Below are 12,412 nucleotides of genomic sequence, written 5' to 3'. Positions count from 1 at the left end.
TAGGGTTCAAATACAGTTTCAGGGGTATTTCAGTCAAACTGGAAAAGGAAACATTTGGAGGATTTAGGTGAAGAAAACCACCATGACCACAAATAAATGCATATAGCACTACACAGTCCTCCCATTGTTCATCGATTTGCTCAAGCAGGCCCAGTAACATCTCCATCATGAGACTTGTTGTTACTGTGTTTGGCATATTGAATACATCACGGGTAGCTTGCCAGGCTTTGCCATGTGGGCCAGATACTCTCGGTAGCTTGCCAGGCTCTCTGAGAGGGGTGGAGGAACCGAACCCAGCTCAGCCGGGCCGGCTGCACGCAAGGCAAACGCCCTATTGCTGTGCTATCGCTCCAGCAAATAAATGAATGAATTAAATAAATAACATTGAACCAAGGAATATAACCTAGAGATGCTGCAAGCTAAAATCAAACTTCAGGGACATGAACAAGAAGCTCAGGGTGATGGGTCTGCTACTGAAATAGTGTGCGTGAGAAACTATGATTATAAGCCACAGAATTTTAACCAGTTTTTTTTAAAAAATAAGATAATGTAAACCTGAAGAAGAAAAAGCAAAAATAAATAAATAACATAAGAGGAAAAAAAGTTTAAGGAGACCAGGACAGTACGCAAACCATAAGGCCATGGGCAGTATTTGCGACAGCACAGAGTATGGCCCTGCTCCAAGAGAGAAGGTGCTGCTGCCCTCCGTTCACAGCCCAGCACAAGGCAAGCAGAGATACAAGGGGACTGGTGCCCTACAGTCAGGGGAGTCTGCAGCCCACCGACAAGTCACTAAGGTCACTTTATTCCCACACACACTTTTTACCCTCCACGTACATCATCCTGAGATGCAGAGGGTCAAGTGTGAGAGGAGAAGGATTTCCTCTTAAAGCAGCAGGATGAGGCCAGCCCTCTTAATTCTCATCAACAAGAACTGAAACCAGGGTCCAGCTCAGCAGCATCCTCTGTGCCATGGTCCAGCCCTTCCACCCAGGAGCAGACAGCCAGCAGAACAGCTCCCACCTTCTCCCACAGACCTGTCCCGCGCACCTGCACCAGCTGCCACCCCCACAGAACAGGGCTGCGGTTTCCACCCCACATCCCCACCCAGCACCTCCATGGGGCTGGCTGCAGAGTGGGCGTCACATAAAGAGAAAGAAATGAAAGGGGCATGACAAAGGTTGGTGTCATGGGTGCCGAAGCCGGACAGCATGGGCTCCAACCTCTGGATGCACGAGCTTCTGTGGGCATGAGTGTCACTCTTCTTGCACCTTAGCTCTTCATATTCAAACATTAGGTGCAAACATACAATTTAGAGGCTTGTGGGTTTGATAAAAGCACATGGAATGAGGGTATAGATAGCTCCGTGCCTCTCTCACAAAAACCGTTCACAAACAGTACATATTTCAGTAGGGATAATGATAATGGGGTCAGGATGGAAAGATCCGGACCCTGGGCATGCCTAGTGCCATGAAAATGGGCATCTGCGACTAATTTCTTAAGAGAGAAGACAGAGGTGTTTTAGAAATATTCTCCATTTCCTTTTCTTTTTCTCCCTCTGCTTGGTGCTGGGGATCACACTTGGGGCCTCATGCATATGAGATCAAAGAGCACTGATCTCCAGTCAGAAACCTCGGGCCCAGCCCTGGATTCCCATTTTTTGAAACTGCGTTTCTCCAACTTAGAAGGCAATCCTGTCCCAGGGGGTTCCAGGCACTCCGCCCCTAGACTGCAGTAGCAGCTCTGAGATCCCCCACCACAAACTCCCCCTCTCCTTGGTAACGGGACACGGGACACGCCTCTCTGCGGTAACAGGTGTTGCGGTGAGCTGCTTGTGGCTTGAGCTTTAAGAGCTGGTGTTGTCACAGTGGTAACTACCCCCACCTTAGTGGGAGAAGACTCTGGCGTCTGAGGCAGCAGAAAGAGGATCATGTGGCTAGGCCTCTAGCAGAGCTCAGATACCACTTACCTGTGGCCAAGGGAGAGACTGACGAGAAGGCCGAGCCAGGGTTGCCATCAGCTCTGACCTGGCCCTGTTAGCCAGTGGGAGTAATTAGGGTTATGGCACCTCCATTTCCCACCGTAGCCCCACTGTACCTCCTAAAGTTTATGCCACCACAAGGTGACTGGACAGATGCCCACCAGCAAGTCTCTCTGCCAGGTGGGTGCTGAGCTTTCAGCAGAGCCTACAGAGCCTACAAGTGAGCCAGCTTTCGGGCAACCTGACCCCCATTACCCCTCCCCTACAGGGGAGGAAGGGCCGTGCCCATACACGCAGGTGCACACGCATATGAGCTGCACACACGCAGATATGCATACATGAACACCCAGTGCCTGTGCAAAAACCCATCCTTGCCACTTCCATGAGTACCAACTCTGCTGGGTGGGCAGACCCTGTGCCTGGCACTGAGGCACAGAAAAGGACAGGGAAGAAAAGAAAGACCAAGTCTGGTGCGAGGGCAAAGGTGTGTTGTTTAGGGTTCCCTATACCCCCTCCAGGGCAGCCTCCAGTCCTCTGCCCCTGTTTCCCACACTCACTTTCATTGCTCTCTGGGACCGCTAGTGCTCACTTTCATTGCTCTCTGGGACTGGATTGCTCTCAGAAAAAAAAAAATCCAAGGGAGAGCATGTGTTTTCCATGCAGGAGGCCTGGGTTTGATCCCAGCACCACATGGTCACCTGAGCACCACTGGAAGCAATCCCCAAGCAGAGAGCCAGGAGAAGTTCCTGACTTTAGTTGATTTAATAAATGCTATTAAATCAATCAGGAGTGATCTATTTCTGTCCCCTGACAGTGAGGGGATGCTCAGTGCCAGGGTTATAGGTGCAGTACAGAGCAGAGCTGCCTTCCTTCCTGTAAGGAGCAAATAGCTCTCTGTCCAGCTCACAGCAGGAAGCACTCCTCACTTTCCCTGCTAGTCTTCCCTCTGTCTTGCCCCCAAGTGCCCCAGGGGATCCAGGATGCCTGTCATCCTGCCCCTGCTTCTCTTATAATATTTCTGCTTCAGAAATAGTCCAGTATTCATTCTAGTTCCAAAGAGCATCAGTTGGGCACTATGCAGAGAAGTCTAGACACTGTTGCCAAGCAAGTGATCCATCCAGAACCATCCCTTCAGCATGCAGCGGGGAGAAAGGAATCCCCATTTGCAATACCCGGGTCTACCCCACTGTTTTCCAACACACCAGCTAATCTGTCATTAGACACTGCAGCTGCATGCACTCGTGGGCCCCGTGGGTCAGGCAACACAGGGCTCTTGAGGACCCTGTGTCCTCCTGCTGTCAGAACCAAGTCCTCTTGGGAAGCTGGTGTGGGCGGCACCTCCCTCCCACCACCCCCACCCTCACTTCAGATGCAAAGTGCACATATGGCTCATCTCCATCTTTGGGGGAGGTTCTGTCTAAAGTCCTCCCAAAGATTCAGATTGTATGACAAATCACGTTCTAGACTATCGCAGTGAGAAAGGGCCGGAGTATTTGCATCATTACCCCCAGACAACAGCTTCATTAGGCTGAAAGAGAGGTTTGCAGGCGCGAGAGCTCCTCCACTGACCTGGGCCTCTCACTTCCCCATTGTCTGTGGACTCTCGCTCCAAACCATATGGTCCCTTTGGGCACCTCACGCTGCCTTCCAGGAAAGGGGAGTGTGTTGGGAAGCACTCGAGGCAAGCCTGTCTGTGCATCCCAGGTACTATCCAGCCATGAAGTGGTGACACACGGAGTCAGCCGAGAGGGCCAGTGATCACAGGAGGCTGAGTCCCAAAAAGCAGTGTGGGCCCAAGGGGGATTGAAAGTCTTTTAGCCGGAGGGCAAAAGGAGGTCAGAGCTTTGCTATCTCCCCTGGGAGCAGGAGCCCCGTTAACCATACTACATGTTTGACAGTATGTCTGATCGCATCTTGGGGCGAGGAACTCCCTAGAAGCAGGGTGCATGCCAGACTCACTTATTCACTGCAGTCCCATCTACGGGCTTCTTAAGAGCCCCCAGAGCCCAGGCATTTCTCCCAAGACGACATGCAGACCCACAAGCTGGCAGGCTGCCTTCTGTCAATCATTATCTCTCTCCAGTTCCCCAAACACCCTGGAAAAGTCAAAACCTTGAGTATTGTCTTTAAAGAGGATGCCCTTGGGTCTGGCTTAAAAAGAGACTGGGGCACAGGGACAGGTGGTCCACCCCCATCCCTGCTTCTTCAAAAATCTCCTTTCCTGAATTTTCGCTTCTCTCTGAGCCTTTGTAAGATTGCAGAGAGGTTAGAGGATAGAAAAGCAGGTAGGGTGCTTGCCTTGCACGTGGGAGACCCAGGTAGCATCCCATATGGTCCCCTGAGCACTGCCAGGAGTGATTCCTGAGTGCTGAGCCAGGAGTAACCCCTGAGCATTACCAGGTATACCCCCCCCCCAAAAAAAATGCAAACAAAAGGATCCTAGAGGCCTGGACAGCTTAAAGGGTGGGGTTCCTGGAGGAGTTGGCCCCAGATTTGGTATCCAGAGGCTAGGAAGCCCAGGGGAGTGGGGTCCCTTTGTCAAGAAATGGAGCCCTTGTGAGACTATATTTCTTTCAGAGTAAAAGGGGGAGAAACACAACTCTGTCGCAGAGCTGCACTTCCACTCTGCCAAAGGGGAGGATTAGGGTCAGGATTAACATTTTAAACTCCACCAGACTTTCTGACTCAAAGATCTCCCGAGCGCTAATCGTATTACTATCCCTGAGATGATCGCTTTACTCTGCTGGCAAACCAAATTCTAAAATCGAGTTGCCCCACTCCCTCGCCCCCGTATTCTCTTTGCTCCTTTTCTCTGGCATTGCCGTTAGATGACTTTTAAAACTGGCCCTCACTTCATCTTTTCTCTCCTCCCCTCTCCTTCCTTCCGCGCCAGGCGGCGGCAAGAAGCCGGCGGACACGGTCCCTTTATTCCCTCCCACGCCTGCTCCTAATTCCTGGTAATTTATCCCATATTAAAACTTCTTTAAGTAAGAATGGACAAGCATCAGCACCTGCTATGCAAATGCGGCCAAATCCAGCCGCGGCCGCGGGGCGTGCGCGCCGCCCGCCCGCAAGGGCCATTCAGCGCGTCGGAGCTCCCGGCGCCGACCGGCCTATGGGGACGCGCCGAGGTCCCGACAGATTGCGACGTGCTCCCGGGGCCCGGCGGGGGCCGGCGGGGAGGGGGCCCGAGGACAGACGCCCTCGGGGGCTCAGAAAACGCCCCGGAGGATAATATCCGGGCTCCCCTCTCCGTTTTGGTTTTTTGCTCCGTGAAATGCCCCGTGTCCGCATCCACGCAGGTATTCCTCTATTTGTCCCTTTACTCCCCAGTTTGAAGTTTCCCAGTCGTGCCCGCCTGCGCCCCCGCGACCCCGGGTCCCCATCCGCCCTCCCCAGGGTCGCCGGGAGACGGGGCTGGACTGCACCCGCGTGTCGCTCTCAGAACCCCAGGACCCCGCGGGGGGCCCACCCGCGCGCGGTACGCCCCAGTCCGGCTCGCGTGCCGGCACCGTCAGAGCTGCGCCAGATGATGAGGATTAGTTTGGTGGCGACTCTGCACGCCGTTTCTCTCCTCACGTGGCCGAGGGACGTGGCGCAGTAGCCTCTCGTGCCGTCCTAATCCGCTCACGGGGCTCCAGCAGCGAGCGCCCCCTCCCGAACCGCCCCCCCACCCCCCACCGCCTGCCCGCTCCTTGCGGCGGCGGGCCGGGTGTCTGCGCTGCGCTCGCGAGGAGACCCCTCATCTTCCAGCCAAAGAGCCTTTATTTGTGGCTCCATAAAAGTAATGGAGAAAAGCGGGAGCTGGGGCGCGGGGGGCGGGGGGGGGGGGCGCGGTTCGGCTAAGCTAACCCTGGGCGGTAAGGGTTGGAGGCGCAGGCGGCGTCCCAAAGAGATGCGAAGTGATAAATACGTTGTTTAGCGGCCGCCCGCTTGCTAGGTCCCTTGGGGGCATAGAAAATGAGGCACTTTCTTCCCCCTTTAACTCGAGGGGAGTACCAATAATTCATGTATGTTATAATTCTTCATTGCCCCTAGGTAGTCTGGGAAAAGTGGAAGAAAAGAAAATGCCAGAAAGTTATGGTAAAACTTAAGATGCGGCCGAAGTCGCTTTCTTTGCCCCTGCTGCGACTGTTTGAATAAGAAGAATGCCCCAGGACTGTAACAAGCAAAAAGAATGAAGAAGACAAAAGATTTCCAGAAAAAGGTTTAGCTAGAAGACAAGGCAAGTGAAACTGAAAGGAGAAAAAACGCATTTACAATGGAACAATAAGTGTACTAATCGCTTTGATATATTATACAAGCCCAAAGACCCAAAACATTGTGTAATTATTTATAAATGACTTCTCCACTCCTGTGTATAATGCAGAGGAAAGAATAAAACTGCAGGCTACTCTCTAAACTATTTCTAAATAGACCTGGTTCAAAAGAAGGCAGAAGTGTTTGAAATAAAATAATTAATGGTGGATTTTATGGTTGTCTCATTAAAACATTTTAATTACTACAAACAAAATGCATTTGTGTCCGAACCCAACATGAATTTATGTCGCCAGGCATTAAGGTAGAGAAAAGCACAAGGAAGCCACTTGAGCTGTTTCCACAGTCCCAACATTTATTTCTGAACTCTCTCTCCATAAACCAATAGTGAAATTCCATTAGGATAAATTTCACTGCCACTTCTTTTGTACCCACAAAAGAAAACACCCTCACACAGTTTTCCCACACTTGACCCACCGCATCTGGGGGTGGGAGAGTGTTTTTAATCTCCACTGAAGAGGTTCTTAAGAATTCAAAAACACCAACTAGACAAAAATGAAGCTGCTCAACAAAACTCACCGGGCTTTAGCAACAGCCCATGCTGCTTAGATTTGGGGACCTAAGTGTCAAGACAGAGACAGTCAGATTTTGTTGCTGTTTTATCTGGGCCCAGTTTAACTTTAAGAAATCTAGGAAAGCAAGATTCAAGGACTTTGAAGGAGACTCCAGATTGATTCATAGCCTCAAGCAGCTGATGTGAAAATGGTTCCAGGCCCCACCACTCACAGGAGGGGTGGGTTGGGGAGGGGGCACCTTCTGCCTGCTCCCACTTCATTTGGGGGCCTGCACCCTCCTGGGCCCATTCTACACAAGCACGTACAACCCCTTGCCTCCCTCGCTTCACTGTGGGCACAAAAAGAACATTGTTTCACCCAAAACTGGCCCAAATCGAAAAGGCACTTCAAACCTTGGGAAAGCCCAACCTAAGCACATGTTGGGACCACAGGGCTCCCCCCACCCCACCAAGTGCAGGCTGAAGAACTCCAGCACAAATCGAAAAGGCTGCTGCAAAGAATGTGCAGGGTGGCCCCTGGAAAACAGTAGGATTGAGCAGATTTGCAGGACCTCCATTAGAGGCAAGGATGCATCTCACACATAGGCAGATTGTACATAACCACACACATCAGTACACAATACTGCGGAATATTCAAGCCAACATCTCTGAGGTGGGAAATGCATACAGCCGGCACTGTATTTAGCAGGGAAGGGGCTGCGGGGGCCTCCACGGATTTCTGGAAACCATGGATAATTTGCCATTTTCCTTGCTCTGTCACTGAAAGACCCCTCTGTTTCCCCCCTCCTGCCTTGTTTCTCCCCTCTCCTTTGCCCCCCCTTCCACAACTGTCATGGGTCATCAGTAAAGAAAATAGGGAATTGTTTCTTCTGTCCATTCCCCCAACCCCACCCTGCTCCTCTTAGATGGAAACGCTTATCTGCGGGTGTATTTAATGGGCTGAAAGGAGCACAGTGAGCCTCTGTATCCGACATCATCCTTCATCCCTTCCTCTGGAAGAACTGCACCTTCTTTTTTCCTAAAAAGATACATTTTCTTTCCAGAATGCCACCCACAAAACCAACACTATCCCTCTCCCCCCTCTCCCCCCGCCCCAAGTAGCTTCCAAAAGTAAATGATAATGAGAACGGAGCAGTCTTGTTAGAAAGGGTCACCCTCTGCACACCTTGATTTTGTGCAAAATTCCCCACTAAGGTCTGGCATGCAGATCCCCATATTGTCCAATATCCTAAAAATTCGGTTCAGTGTATTGGGTGCCCGCATCATCCACCTCTCCAACCACAAGCTGCAGCTGAGAGCTCCTGTGTATGCTTAAGAAAGGTGTGGTGGGGCATGGAAGGGGGGGTGTCTTCACAACATTCAAAACTACATGTAATGTAATATAGGACTCTTCAAATTAATATTCTGATTAACCTGCTGGAATAGATGTGGAATGTGGAATTCAACTTCAGCTGAAAAAAAAATCTGGAGAAAATGATGGTGTCTGCCCCCCTCCCAAAACACAATCAGTATTTGTCATTAGCATCCCAACACTTCAACTTTTCCCTCTACAGCATCGCAAAAAGATGTTCAATTGCAGGTTTATGGACCTGTCACACTGACAGGGCTGGAGGAAGACCTTCAACCACAAATTCTGGGACCACCACTTGGAAAGGTGCTAGAATTTGATGTGCATTTTAAAATCTAGAAATTGTCTTGCGAAGAGCACAAATAGCTTTGTGTTTTTATGCGTTGGTTACATTGGTTTATTACACAGAAATATTTCTAATGAGCCTTTTTTTCCTCCTATTTGTGCCTTTCTTCAACAATATATATCAAGGATCTTCAAAGACCTGGAAGCATTGAATTCCTCAATCAAGCCTGAGAGCCTACCCCTCTCCAGAACCCAGCATCAGTCCGTGCACCTCAGGCACTCAAATCTCCCTCTTGCTGCATCCAAAGGAGTCCTGAACCAGACTCTAGGGCTGCTTGGGACAGGCATGCCTCTGGCCTTTACCAAGGGTTCAGGGAGCCTCTGCTTCCCTCAGTTCCCCAGCTGTCAAGACAGACCAAGCCACAACAGGAATCCCAGTTTTCTCATCTGGAGCATCACCAAGCTGTCACCAGAATATGCCTAACCTGCCTCAAGGACCTCAAGGACATGGGAACACACAGGGCAAGAGGATGGATGCTAAGATATTTATTCTAGCAAGAGGGGCAAACACAGGCACATGCTATCTGTCAATAGTGACTTCAGCATGTGGACCAGATTTCCTGAAACTGATGCTGGGAATTCTTGAGTGGAGCTTCATGGTCACCTGGGGTGACCAATGTAACAAATTCTGGTTCAAACCAGCCCCCTCGGAACATCTGCGCCCCTCCCCATCCACTGCCCTGCCCCCACCCCAGCAGATTGGCAGCTGGATGGTTCACACATCAGGCAGCCTGAACACCAGGTGCAGCTCTCCCTCACCACCCCGGCGCCTGCCCTGCTTGGATTTATTACACGCACCCCATTGTGCTCCGGGAACTCAGGCTTGCACAGATGTGCTCATATGCCTGTTCCAAGGGACTTGTGGGGTGAGAGGAACTTTCATCTTCCCCAGCACGGACAGTTCCCTCAAGAGAAGGCACATGATCTTTCTTTCTCTTGCGAAGAGAGTGCTGGAGAGAGCCCTGTGACTGAGGAAACAGATCAGAGCTGCCACCTCATTCCCTTGGGGTTCAACCCCATGCCCAACAGTCGCCTTTGAAGGAACCCCCATGCTTCAGAGCATAGGAAGAGACACTCATGTCCAGGCAAGCGCAGCTACACATACTGCCATGGAGTCAGAACAGGTTGGGCGGATCAGGATGGCTGCCTGGTTAGTTCCTGGATGCTTGGGCAGAGGAAGAAACAGGACCAGAGTCGTGGTTCACTCAGAAGGTACCTTCTGCATGCTGGAAAAGTACCCTCTCTGCACTGGGGCAAGCCCACACCAGGGCACCAGCCTGGTACTGGATCTGGGGCAGGCCAGATCTTAGTAGCCCACTTGCTCTATGTGCTTTTGTGCAGGAAGCCACTGGGTAAGCGGTGACAGTCTTACTCGGAAAGACCAGAGGGAGAAAGAAATAGGGAAAAGGAAAGCCACCAATGTCCACCACAGCAGCACCTACCCTCTTCCCACTGCACCCAGAAAACTCATCCAGACCACCCCCACACTGCTGCCCCACTTATCTCTATCCCCTCCCTTCCTACCTAGATTGTCATTACACTCCATCTATCCTTCAGAGCTTCAAAGTTCACTTCTGCCAGGAAACCTTCCAACGCCCTTATCCCTGTGGGTAGTGTCCGATTTCCTTCTGATCCACTACCTTGCTGGGTCCTCAGCACTCAGTGTCCTCAATGGTGAGTCTCCATTCTGGGCCACAGACCCTCTCTCCCAAGACTACAAGCCTGCCTGACTCTCCAAAGAGCAGGTGGCACAGGGAAGCAAGAAGGTCTCAGCGTGCATTTGGTGATTGTGACAGGGTTACCTAGCAGAGCCACAAGGATTTCTGGATCTGGCCTTAGTTTTGCCACAACTAGTGACCTCTTGAAAAGGTCACTGTAGAAAAGCTGAAGAAAACCTGAAGAAAAGCTCTTTCTATGATCTGACCCTCCATTTTCCACACATGAGGTGCCCTGACTGGATGAATCATCTCCAGGATTCTGTCAGTATGGAACTCCAGGGCTTAAGAGTCAGAATCCCTGGCCTCCTTCATCTGGGGTTTCAGCCCTGTTACCCCAGGGTTTCGCGATGCTTGACCCAGAACAAGCAGCTTCCCTCAAGTGAAAAAAAGAAACTTAAATAAGTCTCGGTGCTTCGGCAACCAGAGTGTTTAACTTAATTTATTCAGCAAATCATAGACTAAACTCAAACCACCACCACCACCCCACCAAAATAAAAGTGTACAATGGGATTTTTGTGGAATTGGTAGAAATAAGGCTTAGAAAATAGGACTAGGTAGGCAAAGTTCCAGATGAAAGCAGTATAGCAGAAGAGCAAGGTGAGGCTATTTCCTCCACTCTGGTGACCTTTTCTGGTTACATGCCCTGCCAGGATGCTGCCCTGACATAAATATGCTCTGAAATGTCACCAACTCATAGCTTAATCTCCAGATGAGCATACAATTACTACCTCCCAAGTCACATGGTGATCCATTGCCGTGATGGGAAAGGAAGATGTTCATGCATTCAAGTCCCTCATTAGGAAAACTCTACCAGTTCCAAGGCAGCCAGGATATGGCAAATGTCATTCCAATAATGCTGCCCACTAATCAAGGAGATTATCTTCTCTAAAATTTTGGGAGTGGGGCTGCAGTGAGTCTCCCAAACCTTGATCCACCCAGAACCAAATATGATTTTGGAATAAGGATCTCTGCAGCAAGAAGGCAAGCATTTCTTGACAAAACCTTCCGGTTACGATAGTCCCTACATCCAGAGAGACACTTACAAGACAGAAAAGAAGACCGAGGAACACAGAAGGGCAGGGACAGAAACTGAAGTGGTCCCATATATCAAGGAGAATCAAGGATTGTCAAGTGCCTACAGAAACGAGGCACAGAGGGGGTCTCCTCAGAGTTCCCTCAAAGCGGAGCCCATCCTTACTACATCTTGGTTTGGGATTTCTGGGCTCCTGAACTGAGAGAGAAGCAATGTCTGCAGTTTAAAGGCCAGAGAGAGAGATGTCTGCCATTGAGGAAGGCTGAGGTGGAGTGATGGGGGGGAAACTGGGAACACTGGTAGTAGGAATTGTATACTGGTGAAGGGGTGAAGGACTGGGTGTTGGAACATTGTATGACTGAAACCCAATCATGAACAACTTTGTATCTCATGACTATTCAGTAAAATGGAGGGAAATGTCAACAACTGTCAGTAGGCACCAGAAGCTAGAAAAAGGCAATAAAGGATCGTTACTAACTAGCAATGTGATTTTGCCAACAACAAAAAAATAAAATAAAAACCTCTAACTTGTGGCAATTATTATGACCACCTGAAGAAAAAGGGAGAGAGGTAAGCAGCACAATGAGGACTGAACCCCCGTGTAGGCTCACACAAGTGCCAGCAGTCCCTGGCTTCATTCAGATGTCTGCTATTCCCCAACATTTTCCCTTTCTTACTTAAGCTGATAAAAACCAAGTCCAGTGACTTAGAACAAAACTTCGTTTGAACCATATCCACTCCTGCCCCCCAAGCTGGAAGTTCATGCGGGATGAAGGGGATGGGCATGGGTATAGGTCCTAATAGCCCAGTTCTGATTGGCCCCAAACTCCTCCAGAAAGGATGCGGGGTCCTAGGCAGGACAGCAGGTCCAGCGGGCAACAGGCAAACACCCCACAAAGCTGGTGAAACTTGCCCGAAGTAGCTTCATTTTGGTTTTATTCCACCGTTCCAGGAACCTGGGGGACGCGCCCACAGGACGAGGAAAGCTCACAGGGGTGCCTAGGAGAAATGGGTCACTTCACTCCCAGAGATGCAGAGCTGAAAAGGTTCTTCCGCCCCCCATGAGGGAGCAAGATTTCAGCTCTCTGAGATTAGGGTTTGGCAATCCCAATTTACTCACTCCTGGCTTTGTTCTGATCTCATTTTGTCTACCTAT

Source organism: Sorex fumeus, unplaced genomic scaffold (assembly GCF_029834395.1).
Source record: "Sorex fumeus unplaced genomic scaffold, SorFum_2.1 ptg000051l, whole genome shotgun sequence".
Taxonomy (NCBI): Eukaryota; Metazoa; Chordata; class Mammalia; order Eulipotyphla; family Soricidae; genus Sorex; species Sorex fumeus.
This window is presented reverse-complemented; position numbering follows the sequence as displayed.